Source organism: Pelophylax lessonae (assembly GCF_965119305.1).
Source record: "Pelophylax lessonae genome assembly, chromosome: 8".
Lineage (NCBI taxonomy): Eukaryota > Metazoa > Chordata > Amphibia > Anura > Ranidae > Pelophylax > Pelophylax lessonae.
This window is the reverse complement of record NC_138775.1, coordinates 15736253-15753100: the sequence shown is the minus strand read 5'-3', so window position 1 is coordinate 15753100 and position 16848 is coordinate 15736253.

Here is a 16848-nt window from a genome sequence, read left to right as displayed (position 1 = left end):
CCAACTCTCAGAGTCCCGAAGCCGGTGGAGCGCAACGCACATTTGTAAAGCACATCGCTGGGCTTTAGGTATCTTCAATGTTTTTCTTTATAAGCTGCAATAACTCTGAATTTTAAATCTCTTCCAAAGAATTCCAGTATAAAGAGGACTTTTGAGTAAATTCTTTACTTACCTGCTACGCATATCTGGAGTACACGGACAGTGAACTTTGATGGCGAGTCTGTGGACGATCACTTGGTGCATGATTTTCCTGATGACAAAGAAAGAAAAGAATATTAGATATAGGTTCTGCACATAAGAATATAACTGCTTCCAAACATTTTCATTTAGTAGAGATACTTGTAAAAAGCTTCATATGGAAACTTTGTAAAATTTTATTTAAAATCTAACTGAAAATTGGAGGGGACTCTGCCTTCTGATCAGTCCTATGGATCTGCATAATTCCAGTTCTTTACTTTGATTAATATGAAAGTCAGAGGGGTATTAAAAGCAGGGCTCGAGTCCCACAGGCACGCGTGGGAACTGCATTCCTGTACTTTTTCCACAGCAGGAACGCCATTCCCGTTAGCAGCCAAATCCTGCAGGACTGGCCTTTGTCATCCCCTCCCTCAGTTCTCCTCCTTCAGTGGCCTCTGTAACAAAGTCCAGCCTCCCAGACCAGCTTTAGTGATAGGCGGAACACTGATCCAATGACGTCAAATTGAATCAGTGAGACGTGTATTGTAGGAGCCGGTCTAGGAGGCGGGACTTTTTTTCAGTGGCCGCTGGAACAGCAGTTTAGACATTAATGGCTGCGCGTTGAATGATTTTGAGGGTACAGAAAATCTACACTGTTATACAAGCTGTACACTCACTACTTTACATTGTAGCAAAGTGTAATTTCTTCAGTGTTGTCACATGAAAAGATAGAATAAAATATTTACAAAAATGTGAGGGGTGTACTCACTTTTGTAAGATACTGCGTGTGCGTGTGTGTGTGTGTAGATATACTGTATGTATATTTACACACACACACTTTTTTTCTCAGGACTTGACCCCTGATTAAAAGACCCCCCAGTGATTTCTGTTTTCTATACTTGGGGGTGTCTATAAGACATGTAGATGAAGGAGTTACATATTTAACTACTGAAATATTATACTCCATGAAGGTAATGTGATGACTTCAGTTGTCATTGACATATTCTATATGTTCTTAAAATACATTGATATAATAAAGCATTTACTTACCTCCTCACTGCTGGGTCATTGCTTTCAAACACCTTCAGCATCTCGGTCGTCCTCCGAATTGCCAGATCCAGTTCATTCACTTCAGTTGCCTTTTTCCAAGGCACTTCCTCATCTTTCTCCTCCGCTGGGTCATTGGTGTAAAACGCCTTCCTCACCAGCATCTTCCTCTGCAATCCCAATTCCAGTTCTTCCTTATAGTTTGTCTCTTTTTGTGACATTTCCTCCTCTATCCTCTGGTTCTCCAGAGTCCTCTTCTCTTGGAATGATTTTTGAAAGCATCTGACTGGGCTTTCTTCCTGGACTTCTTTCTTCTCTTCTCTGGGAACATTGCTCCATTCCAAGATATTCTTACCATGCTGCATTTCAGCTCCTTCCTTCTTCTTTTCCACTGCTCTGGCAGGAATCCTGTAATAGAAATTGTAATGTGAAATATTTTGTTTTGCCTAAATTTTGGGATTAAAGTGAACTAAAACAGATATTGTATAAATTTTATATTTTACTAAAATGATGCCCCTTAGTTAACCACCTCCCGCCCATGCTATAGTCGAAAGACGGCTACAGCGCGGGCTCTAATTTCCGGGAGGCCGTCTTTAAATGGCCTCCCAGTAACAGGCTCCCCACGCGCGCGCATCGGGGAAAATCTGTGTCGGCCGTGTCCCTTGGACACAGCCAATCACAGATCGTGGTGAATGGCCAATCACAGCGGCCATTTGGCACGCGATCCGAACATCCAATGAGAGATGATCTCAAATGTAAACATATGAGATCATCTCTCATTGCCAGCTCTCCTTCCTCACACAGAGACTGCGTGTGAGGAAGAGGAGATCCGATCAGTGACACAGAGAAATCTAATCAGGGCACTGATCACCAGTGCCCTGATTACAAAAGAGGAAATAAAATGCCATAACTGCCCACAATCAGTGCCCACAGTGCTCCCCATCAGTGCCCACAATCAGTGCCCATAGTGCTGCCAGTCAGTGCCCATCAGTGCCTGCTCATCTAGGCACTGATGGGCACTGACTAGCAGCACTATGGGCACTGAGTGTGGGCACTGATGCTGCTGCCCATCAGTGCTCATCAGTTCCACCCATCAGTGCTCATCAGTGACACCCGTCAGTGTCCATCAGTGCCACCGTCAGTACCCATCAGTGCCGCCCATCAGTGCCACCTCTCAGTGCCCATCAGTGCCACCTCTCAGTGCCCATCAGTGCCACCTATAAGTGCTCATCAGTGCCGCCTATCAGTGCTCATCAGTGACGCCTATCAGTGCCACCTATCAGTGCTCATCAGTGCGGCATATTAGTACCTCCTCATCAGTGCCACCTCATCAGTGCCCATAAGTGCCACCTCATCAGTGCCCATCACTGCAGCCTATCAGTGCCCATCAGTGTCGCCTCATCAGCGCACATCAGTGAAGGAGAAAAATTTATTTATTTTTTTTTAATTTTCTGTCTTTTTTCTTTTTTTTTTGTAAGAAATAAAAAACCCAGAGGTGATTAAATACCACCAAAAGAAAGCTCTATTTGTGTGAAAAAAATGATAAAAATGGTATATGGGTGCAGTGTAGCATGACCGCGCAATTGTCATTCAAAGCGTGAGAGCGCTGAAAGCTGAAAATTGGCCTGGGCAGGAAGGGGGTGAAAGTGTCCTGTAGGCAAGTGGTTAATATCTTTTCTTATTTCCTTAAACCTTCCCCTCCTTAAGTGCATGTCTAGCCAAAACTTTTCTTTGCTTTGAATAGAGTAGGTAAGGGTTAGATTCCCCTATCCAGTTCTTTTTTGTGATCTGTCCTATGAGGGAGATTTCCTATTACTTCCCATCTTGGTGATGCTCCAAGAAATGAGAGCAAATCTCCCCAAAGTGAGAAGAATTCTCATCTTGGACAGATGTCACCACATTGTCCCCATTGGGAGATTTCCCCTCACCCCTTGCTGTCATGACAACTCTAAAATGTTGGATTTGCCCTTACTTTGCGTTTCAATAACAACGATGTCCAGGACATTTAGAGGGATGAATCACCCCATCAGGGACACAGGCAGCTATAAATATTCAGCAGAGGGTCTATTACTTTCTCACTCTATCCCAACTAAAAATAACACAGTTTTGCCTTTACATTTACTTTTAAATTTAGGGTATGTCTACTGAGAGGGGTCTCTACGGAAATTTTCATCCAAAACAAAACATCTCAATACTAAGGAGTTCATTTATAACAGAGAGCGGACGATGCTCTCCAATTTCCAATATACTATGTAGGGCTACGTATACCGCAACCAGCATTTTACAGCTCATTTATAAAATGCGGGCCACTGTGTGTAGCCTGTGCTAGTTCATGGTTGTTCCCTGCACTTTTGCACCAACTCTCAGAGTCCCGAAGCCGGTGGAGCGCAATGCACATTTGTAAAGCACATCGCTGGGCTTTAGGTATCTTCAATGTTTTTCTTTATAAGCTGCAATAACTCTGAATTTTAAATCTCTTCCAAAGAATTCCAGTATAAAGAGGACTTTTGAGTAAATTCTTTACTTACCTGCTACGCATATCTGGAGTACACGGACAGTGAACTTTGATGGCGAGTCTGTGGACGATCACTTGGTGCATGATTTTCCTGATGACAAAGAAAGAAAAGAATATTAGATATACGTTCTAAACATAAGAATATAACTGCTTCCAAACATTTTCATTTAGTAGAGATACTTGTAAAAAGCTTCATATGGAAAATTTTATTTAAAATCTAACTGAAAATTGGAGGGGACTCTGCCTTCTGATCAGTCCTATGGATCTGCATAATTCCAGTTCTTTACTATGATTTATATGAAAGTCAGAGGGGTATTAAAAGCAGGGCTCGAGTCCCGCAGGAACGCGTGGGAACTGCATTCCTGTACTTTTTCCACAGCAGGAACGCCATTCCCGTTAGCAGCCAAATCCTGCAGGACTGGCCTTTGTCATCCCCTCCCTCAGTTCTCCTCCTTCAGTGGCCGCTGTAACAAAGTCCAGCCTCCCAGACCAGCTTTAGTGATAGGCGGAACACTGATCCAATGACGGCAAATTGAATCAGTGTGACGTGTATTGTAGGAGCCGGTCTAGGAGGCGGGACTTTTTTTCAGTGGCCGCTGGAACAGCGGTATAGACATTAATGGCTGCATGTTGAGTTATTTTGAGGGGACAGAAAATCTACACTGTTATATAAGCTGTACACTCACTACTTTACATTGTAGCAAAGTGTAATTTCTTCAGTGTTGTCACATGAAAAGATAGAATAAAATATTTACAAAAATATGAGGGGTGTACTCACTTTTGTGAGATACTGCGTGTGTGTGTGTGTGTGTAGATATACTGTATGTATATCTACACACACACACTTTTTATTTTTTGAGGCGGGGGGGGGGAATCTTGGGTGAGTTCCCACACTTTTTTTCTCAGGACTTGACCCCTGATTAAAAGGCCCCCCAGTGATTTCTGTTTTCTATACTTGGGGGTGTCTATAAGACATGTAGATGAAGGAGTTACATATTTAATTACTGAAATGTCCATGAAGGTAATGTGATGACTTCAGTTGTCATTGACATATTCTATATGTTCTTAAAATACATTGATATAATAAAGCATTTACTTACCTCCTCACTGCTGGGTCATTGCTTTCAAACATCTTCAGCATCTCAGTCGTCCTCCGAATTGCCAGATCCAGTTCATTCACTTCAGTTGCCTTTTTCCAAGGCATTTCCTCATCTTTCTCCTCCGCTGGGTCATTGGTGTAAAACGCCTTCCTCACCAGCATCTTCCTCTGCAATCCCAATTCCAGTTCTTCCTTATAGTTTGTCTCTTTCTGTTCCATTTCTTCCTCTTTCCTCTTTTTCTTTAGAGACCTCTTCTCTAGGAATGCTTTGATGCTCCATGTCTTCGTTTTTTGGTTGGTATTCACGATTGAACTCTATTATGGTAAAAAAAAAAGACAAATGTTAAAATGGAACTAAATTCCAAACTTTGTCTATCGGTAGGCTGTTGGGTTTCCTATCAGGCGTGCAGGGCGGCAAGCCAGCTCCTAATAGGTACTCAACAGACAACTGAAGCAGCGCGCATTATTTGTTTTAACCGCTTGCCGACTGCTCACAGTATATTTACTGCGGCAGTCAGCCCCTCACAGGCAGAGTGACGTAGGTCTACGTCGCTCGCCTGTGAGGCCCTGGGGAACGAGCGCGCGCCCGCGGAGGCGCGCTCCCGCTCCCGCGCGGTCACGGACCCCCCCGCGCGTGTGACCAGCGGACCCGATGTCCGCCGGTCACTCGGCGATCGGCGGGGGAGAGGGAGAATGTCAGGCAGCTTGTGTAAACAAGCCACCTGTCATTCTCCTCGCTGTAAAAACACTGATCACATGGATCTACTATGTAGATTCGTTGATCAGTGTCCTTACAGCTCAAGCCACAGCCAATCACAGTAGAAAGCACGCCCCTAGGGATACACACAGCCCCTCCCTCCCAAATAAAGTTAACCCCTTCACTACCAGTGTATTTTTACAGTAACAGTGCATATATATAGCACTGATTACTGTAGTAATGTCACTGGTAACCTCAAAAGTGTCAAAAATGTCAGTCAAGGGTCCGATCTGTCCGCCCCAATGTCGCAGTACCGCAAAAAAAAATCGCAGATCGCCGCCATTACACGTTAAAAAAAAAACACCAAAAATGACAGAAATCTTTCCCTTAGTTAGTAAACGCGATAACTTTTGCGCAAACCAATCAAAATACGCTTTTTGCGATTTTTTTTACCAAACATAGGTAGCATAAAACAAATTGGCTGAAAATTTTAAAAAATTTAGATTTTTACATTTTTTTGGGGGGAATTTCATATAAAAAAATGTGAAAAATATTGTTATTTTTGCAAAATGTACGCTCTTTTTTTGTTTATAGCGCAAAAAAGTAAAAATCGCACGGGTGATCAAATACCACAAAAGGAAGCCAAATTCGTTTAGATACAGCGTCGCACGACCGCGCAATTGTCTGTTAAAGTCACGCAGTGCCGAATCGCAAAATACCCCCTGGTCGTTTAGCAGGAAAATCCTCCGGGGCTTAAGTGGTTAAAAAGGCTAGGGAAGGCTTCATCCCCTTTCAAATTGTTTGTTTTTTTTTGTTTGTTTGCTGTCTAATCCTTGCTAGAGAGATTTCACTTTGAGAGCCCATTCACATTGAGGCGACACGACTTTGGCGCGACTTGCAGAGACTTCACAGAATGGAAGTCTATGCAAGTCGCTCCGAGGTCGCCCCAAAGTAGTACAGGACCCTTTTTCTAAGTCGGAGCGACTTGTGTCGCTCCTATTAGAACGGGTCCTGTACTACTCAATGGACCGCGACATACCGCGACTTGTCAGGCTGACAAGTCGCGCTAATGTGAATGGGCTCTGAAATGAATTTGAGATGCACCAGGAAGTGAAAAGAAATCTCCCTACAGTGAGGGGAATTCCCATCCTAGACTGTAGTTCCTTGAACATTGGATGATCCACCTTCAACTCTTGTTCTCATGATAACTCTAAAATTTAGGATTGTCACCAGAACAAATAAAAGGATGAATCTCCCCAGCAGGAACACAGACTGCAATAAAAACCTGACAGAGGATCTAATTTCAGCCAGCTTCCCGTTAGACTAGAGGATACTTACTTTTGTGGTCTTGTTGCTTCCAGATGTTTTGTCCTGATGGAATGATTTTAGAAAGCGCCTGAATAGGCTTTCTTTCTGGACCACTTTCTTATCTCTTGGAACATTGCTCCATTCCAAAATATTCTCACAATGCTGCATTTGTACTCCTTTCTTCTTCTGCTCTACTGCTCTGGCAGGAATCCTGTAAGAGAAATTGTAATGTGAAATATTTTGTTTTGTTAAAATCTTGGGATTAAAGTGGACTAAAACAGAGGGCACACAATATCCAATCTTAAATAAACCATGTAGGTCTACGCATACTGCAACCCACTTTTTTCAGCTCCTTTATAAAATTTGGGCCACCGTGTGTAGCCTGCACTAGTTCATGGTGTTCCCTCCACTTGTCTAAGTAGAGAGAGATCCATGATTGGAGGAGAGCCGGTGTTCTGCCGAATACACCAACTTGCTGACAACTCCAACCACATCACTTCCGGTGATTTTACACCAGGAATAATTGGAGATTTCGACCACTTGGTGTTTTCACAGAACAGGCAGCAGAGTATACACTCCGGTACATGCTATAATGAGTGGACATTTTTTGTCATGCCGCTAGTAACCAACAACATGGCGGCCTCCAAGGCGGCAACAACTGGCTGGCAGACTAAAAATGTCCACTCATTAAGAGTGTACCAGACTGTATAGCCTGCCGGTGTTCTGTGAAAACACCAAGTGGTCGAAATCTCCAATTATGCCTCGTGTAGAGTCAACAGAGGTGAAGTGGTTGGAGTTCTCGGCAAGTTCAAGTTTTTCAGCAGAACACCGGTCGTCTGACTTTGAAAGATCATACCGGGATTTTCTCCCAGCTTTTCCTTTTCTCTCACAAACTCCATTCATTCTTTTTGTTCTCCACCAACTCTCAGACGCCCGAAGCCGGTGGAGCACAATGCACATTTGTAACGCACATTGCTGGGCTTTAATTATCTTCAAAGGTTTTCTTTAACCGGTTGCCGACAGCTTACCGCATAGTTACTGCGGCAGTGTGACTCTCCCAGGCAAACAAACATAGGGCTACGTCAGTCGCTTGGAGGCAACTAGGGGGCAAACATGCGCCGCCGGTGGCACGCTCCCTCCCCCGCTCCCGTGATCGTTCTCCGCTGAGAGAGACGAACGGTCAGCTGTTGTAAACACAGCTGACCGTTCTTCTCCCTGGAATGATCACAGAGCCCCTGTGATCCTTCGATATAGGATCACAGGTCTGTATGGTCATTCCACAAGCCACACCCCCCCCACAGTTAGAAACACACCCCTAGGTACACATTTAACCCCTTGATTACCCACACTGTTTACCCCTTCCCTGCCAGTGTCATTATTACAGTAACAGTGCATATTTTTAGTACTGATTGCTATAGTAATGTCACTGGTCCCCCCAAAAGTGTCAAAAATGTCAGTCAGCGGTCCCATCTTTCCGCCGCAATGTCACAGTCCCGCAAAAAATCACAGCTCGCCAAAGAAAAAAACAATAAAAATTAACCACTTTACCGCTGAGTACCGTAGTACTACTGCGGCAAAGTGGCTCTTGTAGGTCTGACGATGTAGACCTACGTCGCCAGACTCCTCCCCCTGTAGGCGGCGCTCGCGCGCCGCCGGAGGCGCGCTCCCGCTGTTTTCATTCACAGCGGGAGTCGGGCCAGGGGAGGAGCAGCGGCGATCGCCGCTGCTCTGCCCCGATCGTCGGGGAATCCAGTTTGGAGATCCGCCCGCCTGTGTAAACAGAGCGGGCGGATCTCCTAAGTGACGGGGAGTGACAGATCGGAGTGTTCAGCATAGCTGAACATCCGATCTGTCCCTGGCTCACTCAGTCACCTCCCCCCCCACACGTTAGTAAGCACCAGGCATACATTAACCCCTCCCTCTCCAATAAAATTAACCCCTTCCCTGCCAGTGTCATTTTTACAGTAACAGTGCATATTTATAGCACTGATTACTGCAGTAATGTCACTGGTACCCCCAAAAGTGTCAAAAATGTCAGTCAATGGTCCAAACTGTCCGCTGCAATGTCGCAGTCCCGCAAAAAAAATCGCAGATCGCCGCCATTACTCGTTAAAAAAAAAAACACCAAAAATGACATAAATCTTTCCCTTAGTTAGTAAACGCAATAACTTTTGCGCAAACCAATCAAAATACGCTTATTGCGATTTTTTTTACCAAACATGGGTAGCAGAAAACAAATTGGCCAAAAATGTAAAAAAAAATTGGTTTTTACATCTTTTTTGGGGGAATTTCATATAAAAAAATGTTAAAAATATTGTTATTTTTTCAAAATAAACGCTCTTTTTTTGTTTATAGAGCAAAAAGTAAAAATCGCACATGTGATCAAACACCACCAAAAGAAAGCTCTGTTTGTGGGAAAAAAAGGACGTAAATTTTGTTTGGGTACGGCGTCGCATGACCGCGCAATTGTCAGTTAAAGTCGCACAGCGCCGAATCGCAAAAAGTGGCCCAGACGTAAGACAGCAAAATGCTCTAGTGGTAAAGTGGTTAACCACTTTACCACCGGAGGATTTTGCTGTCTTCCGTCCAGGCCACTTTTTGCGATTCGGCGCTGTGCGACTTTAACTGACAATTGCGCGGTCATGCGACGCCGTACCCAAACGAAATTTACGTCCTTTTTTTCCCACAAACAGAGCTTTCTTTTGGTGGTATTTGATCACCTGTGCGATTTTTACTTTTTGCGCTATACACAAAAAAAGAGCGTTTATTTTGAAAAAATAACAATATTTTTAACATTTTTTTATATGAAATTCCCCCCAAAAAAGATGTAAAAACCAATTTTTTTAAAAATTTTTGGCCAATTTGTTTTATGCTACATATGTTTGGTAAAAAAAAACGCAATAAGCGTATTTTGATTGGTTTGCGCAAAAGTTATTGCGTTTACTAACAAAGGGAAAGATTTCTGTCATTTTTGGTGTTTTTTTTTTTAACGCGTAATGGCGGCGATCTGCGATTTTTTTTGCGGGACTGCGACATTGCGGCGGACAGACCGGACCCCTGACTGACATTTTTGACACTTTTGGGGGTACCAGTGACATTACTGCAGTAATCAGTGCTATAAATATGCACTGTTACTGTAAAAATGACACTGGCAGGGAAGGGGTTAATTTTATTGGAGAGGGAGGGGTTAATGTTTGCCTGGTGCTTACTGACGTGTAGGGGGGGAGGTGACTGTGTGAGTCATGGACAGATCGGATGTCCAGCTATGCTGAACAGTCCGATCTGTCACTCCCTGTCACTATGGAGATCCGCCCGCTGTGTTTACACACAGCGGGCGGATCTCCAGACTCGATCCCCGACGATCGGGTAAGAGCAGCGGCGATCGCCGCTGCTCCTCCCCTGGCCCGACTCCCGCTGTGAATGAAAACAGCGGGAGCGAGCCTCCGGCGGCGCGCAAGCGCCGCCCAGAAGGGGGAGTGTCCAGTCACGTTAATACTACGTGGCTGGACGATAACGAACCACTCTGCCGCAGTAGTATTACTGTGAGCGGTTGCAGAGTGGTTAAACAAATCTTTACTGTAGTTAGTAGACGCAATAACTTATGCGCAATGCAATCAAAATACCCTTATTGCGATTTTTTTTTTTTTACCAAAAATATGTTGCAGAAAACAAATTGGCCTAAAATGTTAAAAAATTTAGATTTTTACATTTTTTTGGGGAATGTCATATAGAAGAATGTGAAAAATATTGTGTTTTTTTCAGAATTGACGCTTTTTTTGTTTATAGCGCAAAAAATAAAAATAGCACAGGTGATCAAATACCACCAAAAGAAAGCTCTATTTTTGGGGAAAAAAGGACATCAATTTTATTTAGGTACAGCGTCGCACAAGCGCGCAATTGTTCGTTAAACTAGCGCAGTGCCGAATCACAAAATATGGCCTGGTCATTAACCACTTGTCGACCGCCTCAGGACTATGTACTGCGGCGGTCAGCCCCTCCTGGGCAAAGTGACGTACCGGTACGTCACTCGCTCACGAGCCTGTAGGGGACGAGCGCGCGCCGGCGTTCTCCCCCCCCCCCGCTCGTTCACTAACATCCCCGCTTGTGTGACCGGTGGCTCCGATGTCCGCCGGCCACTCGCGATGTCGCTCTGGAGATGGAGAAAGGCAGACGGCTAATGTAAACACAAACGTCTGTCATTCTCCCTTAGATCATGACAGAGGCTATGCGATCCTGCTATGTAGGATCGTATGTCTCTGTTATGATCTAACAAGCCACGCCCCTTGACAGTTAGAATGACGCCCCTAGGGACACATTTAACCCCTTGATCACCAATAAAGTTAACCCCTTCCCTGCCAGTGTAATTTTTACAGTAACGGTGCATATTTTTAGCACTGATTACTGTAGTAATGTCACTGGCACCCCCAAAAGTGTCAAAAATGTCAGTCAGGGGTCCGATCTGTCTGCCACAATGTCGCAGTCCCGCAAATACACACCATTACTATCAAAAATATTTAAAATATCCCTGTAATCAGTGTCTACCCAGCTATATACCAATCAATAGATCTATTAGGGTCCATGTACACGGGACGTTGTTAAAAGTCCCTTTGAATGCTGCAATATTTAGGACGTTTGAAACGTCCGTTCCATCGCGTTTTGTATCCGCGTTTTGCGGGCGTTTAGCGGGCGTTTGCGTTTAGAACCGTTCCTAGAGGTTAAAAAAATTATTCCCCTTTAAAATGGAAAAACGCAAACGCCAAACGCGGGTCATCGCGTTCGGTCGCGTTCGGACGCGTTCGGTCGCGTTTCTGCATTTGAAACGCCGGGAAACACACGTTCGAACGCAAATAATTGCGTTCTAAAAAAGTACCTGAACGCAACTGCCCGCAAACGACCTGGTGTACATGGACAGATAAGATAAAATGTAGATGGGTTCAGGGGCTTCTAAAAAAAACGCCCAACTGCTCCTAAACGGCCATTTCCAGCGTCCCGTGTACATGGAGCCTTACACTTAAAAAAACAATAAAAATATCATAAATCTTTCCCGTAGTTAGTAAACGCAATAACTTTTGCGCAAACCAATCAAAATACGCTTATTGCGATTTTTTTTTTTTTTACCAAAAATATGTAGCAGAAAACAAATTGGCCTAAAATGTTAAAAAAAAATTGATTTTTTACATTTTTTTTGAGAATTTCATATAAAAAATGTCAAAAATATTGTTATTTTTTCAAAATTGTCGCTCTTTTTTTGTTTATAGCGTAAGAAGTAAAAATCGCACAGGTGATCAAATACCACCAAAAGAAAGCTCTGTTTGTGGGAAAATAAGGATGTCAATTTCATTTGGGTACAGCGTCGAACGACTGCGCAATTGTCCGTTACAGTCACGCAGTGCCGAATCGCAAAATAGGGCCTGGTCTTTGAGCAGCCAAATCCTCCGGGGCTAAAGTGGTTAAGGGGGCAAATCTTCCGGTCCAGAAGTGGTTAAGCGGGGGTAACTCTGCATTTTAAATCTCTTCCAAATAATTATTTACTTACCTGTTGCGCATTTCTGCAGGACATGGAGAGAGAACTTTAGTCATGATCCCGTGGACATTCACTTGGTGCATGATTTCCCTGTTGACAAAAAGAAAGAAAGGTAAATGAGATCTAGGTTCTACTCATGGTAATATAACAGCTTCCAAACATTTATGCTTAGTAGAGGATCTTGTAAAAAGCGTCACATGGGAACTTTGTGAAAAGTTATATAAAAATGTAAAATCTAACTGGAAATTGGAAGGGACTCTGCTTACTGATCAGTCCAATGGATCTCCATAATTCCAGTTCTCTAGTTTGAGTAATATGAAAGTCAGGTTGGCATATAAAGGCTCCCCCAGCGGTTTCTGTTCTCTATACCTGGGGGGTGTCTAAGACATGTAGATGAACGAGTTACATATTTTACTAATGAAGTGTAATCCTCCAGGAAGGTAATGTGACGGCTTCAATTGTCAGTCATATTCTATATTTATTTAGAAAAATGTGTACTTACTTTCTCTCTGCTGGGTCCTTGGCGTCAAACACCGTCATCTTTTTCTTCCTCTGGCAATGCATTTCCTGTTTTTTTATTGCAATGGCCTCTTCCCGTTGCATTTCCAACTCTTTCCTTTGGTTCTCCAAAGGCCACTTTTCTTGGAAAGCGTTTATGTTGTACATCTTTGTTTTCTCGCTGGTATTCACGATTGAAATCTATAATGAAAAAAAAAAGGTGTTAACTTGATTGAAAAGATTTTGAAGGGAAACAAAATTCCAAACTTTATCTCTCGGTTGGCCGTTGGGTTTCCTATAAGGCGTGCAGGGGACATGTAAACTCGTAATAGCAGGGTTTGTGCTGTTAAATTCCTGGAAAAGTCATGGGATTTTGAAATGGCACTTTCCAGGCCTGGGAAAGTCTTGGAAAATGACTGAACCCCACAACATTTTGGAAAAGTCATCGAATTGAGAAAGGCACCACTGTGGAGCAGATGCTTAATAATTGTATTGACACATGGTGTAAGGCTCCTTTCACACGGTTCGCTCCGTCGGCGGACTCTGTGCTGCTCAGCGGGGGATCGATACACTGATCCCCACTGAGCAGGCAGGTGACAGCTCCCTCTCCGCTCTGGGAGGTGTCAGAGCCCCGCTGCTCTCTATGGGGGAATCGGACGAGAGGGGACCGTCTGTCCGCTCTCATCTGATCCCATCCGATCCCCTGGACGGATGGAAAATAGGGTTTCCATCTGTCTGGATTTCACAGGACAGGATCGGATGTGGATGGCAGCGGGTGTCAGCGGTCATGTCTCCGCTAACATCCGCTGCCCCATAAGAATGCATGGAGGATCCGATCAGATCCACCTAAAAAACTGACAGGTGGATCTGATCGGATCGTTCGTGTGAAAGGACCCTAAGCGTCTATCTGCATAGGAGGTATGCGTCCTTCCGGGTCCGCGGTTTTTCCCTGAGACTGGCCAGCAGCAGCCTAGAGATGACACTAGAGAACCAATCAGGGACTCTGATCAAGGCAGCTGTGAAGCGCATAGTCACTGGAGGGCCGCATGAACGTGATGACACGTGGATGCGGTAACCGATTTCAGAGTACGCATGCTCCAAAACCGGTTACCGCCCCCCCGCATCATCACCTTTATGCGGCCCTCCAGTGACTATGCGCTTCACAGCTGCCTCGATCAGAAGTGAGTCCCTGATTGGTTTTCTAGTGTCATCTCTCGGCTGCTGCTGGCTAGTCTCAGGGAAAAACCGCGGACCCGGAAGGTCGCCTACCTCTTATGCAGATAGATGCTTACACCATGTAAAATGTGTCAATAAAATTATTAAGCATCTGCTCCACAGTGGCGCCTTTCTATCTTTTCTGCCTGTTCGTTGGACTGTGGCTTTGGCCTACAAGGAGTAAGCGCCGCATATTTGTGCAATCTGTGCCATCGACCAGTCCGGCTGCACCTTCATGACTGCCTGAACTGAAGCTTTATCCCCAAGCAGGAGCGCCCATTAATCTTCTTTCTCCAGTAGACTAATATAAGAGTAAGCGCCACATTTGTGCATCTGTGCCATCCATACCAGTCCGCCTGCACCTCCATCATGACTGCCTGACCTGAACCTTTATCCCCAAGCAGGAGCGCCCATTAATCTTCTTTCTCCAGTAGACTAATATAAGAGTAAGCGCCACATTTGTGCATCTGTGCCATCCATACCAGTCCGCCTGCACCTCCATTATGACTGCCTGACCTGAACCTTTATCCCCAAGCAGGAGCGCCCATTAATCTTCTTTCTCCAGTATATTGGTCAAATTACAATAGTTAACTTTATGGGGGTAACGCAGTTTCAGCTAACGTTAGTGTGTAGCAATGCCAGGGAAATGCAGCTTTAACCACTTGCCGACCACCGCCCTACTATATACGGCGGCGGTCAGCCCCTCCCAGGCAAAGTGACGTACCGGTACGTCACTAGCCTGGGAGCCAATAGGGGGCGAGCGCGTGCCGCCGGAGGCGCGCTCCCGCCCCCGCTTGTTCACTAGGAAGCCCGCGCGTGTGACCGACGGACCCGATGTCCGCCGGTCACTCGCCATCGTCGGGTAGAGAGGGAGAAAGGCAGGCGGCTAATGTAAACAAGACGCCTGTCATTCTCCCCTGTGTAAAAGCACAGATCATATGGTCCTGCTATGTAGGACCGTAGATCTGTGCTGTTACACACACAGCCACATCCAATGACAGAATCACGCCCCTAGGACACACTTAACCCCTCCCTCTCCAATAAAGTTAACCCCTTCCCTCCCAGTGTCATTTTTACAGTAACAGTGCATATGTATAGCACTGATTACTGTAGTAATGTCACTGGTACCCCCAAAAGTGTCAAAAATGTCAGTCAAGGGTCCGATCTGTTCACTCCAATGTTGCAGTCCCGCAAAAAAAAAATTGCAGATCGCCGGCATTACGCGTTAAAAAAAAAAACAACAAAAATTACAAAAATCTTTCCCTTTGTTAGTAAACGCAATAACTTTTGCGCAAACCAATCAAAATACGCTTTTTGCGATTTTTTTTTTTACCAAACATATGGTAAAAAAAAAAAAATTGGCCTAAAATGTTAAAAAATTTAGATTTTTACATTTTTTTTGGGGGGGAATTTCATATAAAAAAATGTGAACAATATTGTTATTTTTGCAAAATTGATGCTCTTTTTTTGTTTATAGCGCATGATCAAAAAATCGCACCGGTGATCAAATACCACTAAAAGAAAGCTCTGTTTGTGGGAAAAAAAGGTCTCCAAATTCGTTTTGGGTACAGCGTCGCACGACCGCGCAATTGTCCGTTAAAGTCATGCAGTGCCGAATCGCAAAATAGGCCCTGGTCAGGAAGGGGGTAAAATCTTCCGGGGCTTAAGTGGTTAAAAATGTATGGCCTCATCAGAGGCGTAACTAGAACCTTCAGGGCCCCGGTGCAGGAAACCATGAAGGGCCCCCTGGACCCCTGGCCGGGGCCCTTCCCTTCAAGCCTGGGACTCTTCTCACTGATTCTGGGGCCCTTTACTCTCGTTGCGGGACCCTTTCGCAAGTTCTGCAGTGGGCCACCTTCCTGCGATGTTGGGGCCTCCCCACAGTGGCGGAATGCCAGGGCCCGGTTGCAAGTGTGACCTTTACGATCCTGGAAGTTCACCCACTGGTGTCAGTTGTTTTTATTTTTTTGGTATTTTAATTGTATTATTTTTTATCATTTTATTTTATTTTTTTACAATGTCACTGACTATGACTCTGTCCATTGAGAAAAGGAAGGAGCTGGCTGGTAAATTACCTATTTACCGACCCCTTCCTGGTTCTCTATTGTGACACATCCCCTGCAGCAGCTGGCAGGAGAGGGTAGGGAGCACAGTAGGGGGGGGCAGCACAGTGGGGGGGGAAGCTCAGTAGGGGGGGGAAGCACAGTAGGGGGGGGGACCAGGGGAGCACACAGGGGCCCAAAGACAGCAGAACACAAGTGAACTGGATGGATAGGAGGAGTGGCGGGGGCAGCATACAGAGGAACCAATCTCCTCCATTTTCCCCCTGCAGCTACAGGAGGAAAAAGGAGGGCAGTGATTTCTCTACATGCGGCCCCTGCTGCCCCTCCTATCCAGGTGTACAGGGGAGCTGCACAGGGCCCCCTGGAGCATGGGGCCCGGTTGCGACCGCAACCCCTGCAACCCCTGTAGTTACGCCCCTGGGCCTCATGATGAAAAGTATGAGAGGTGGCTGGAGAAAGATCAGGACCCGGGACGTGCTAAATGTACACTGTGTGTCGTAAAACGTTTGACATTTAGAACATGGGAGAGGCAGCGCTGTCTAGCCACGCTAAAGGTGCAAAACACCAGTGTGCAGCTGCGTACTCGACAGCTTCCAATCCGATTGCTGGCTTTTCCGCCCGTGCGCCTGAAGTGACACCGGCTCCCAGCTTACTTACTTGAAGTCATGGAAAAGTCATGGAATTTTATTGGTAAAAATGTATGAA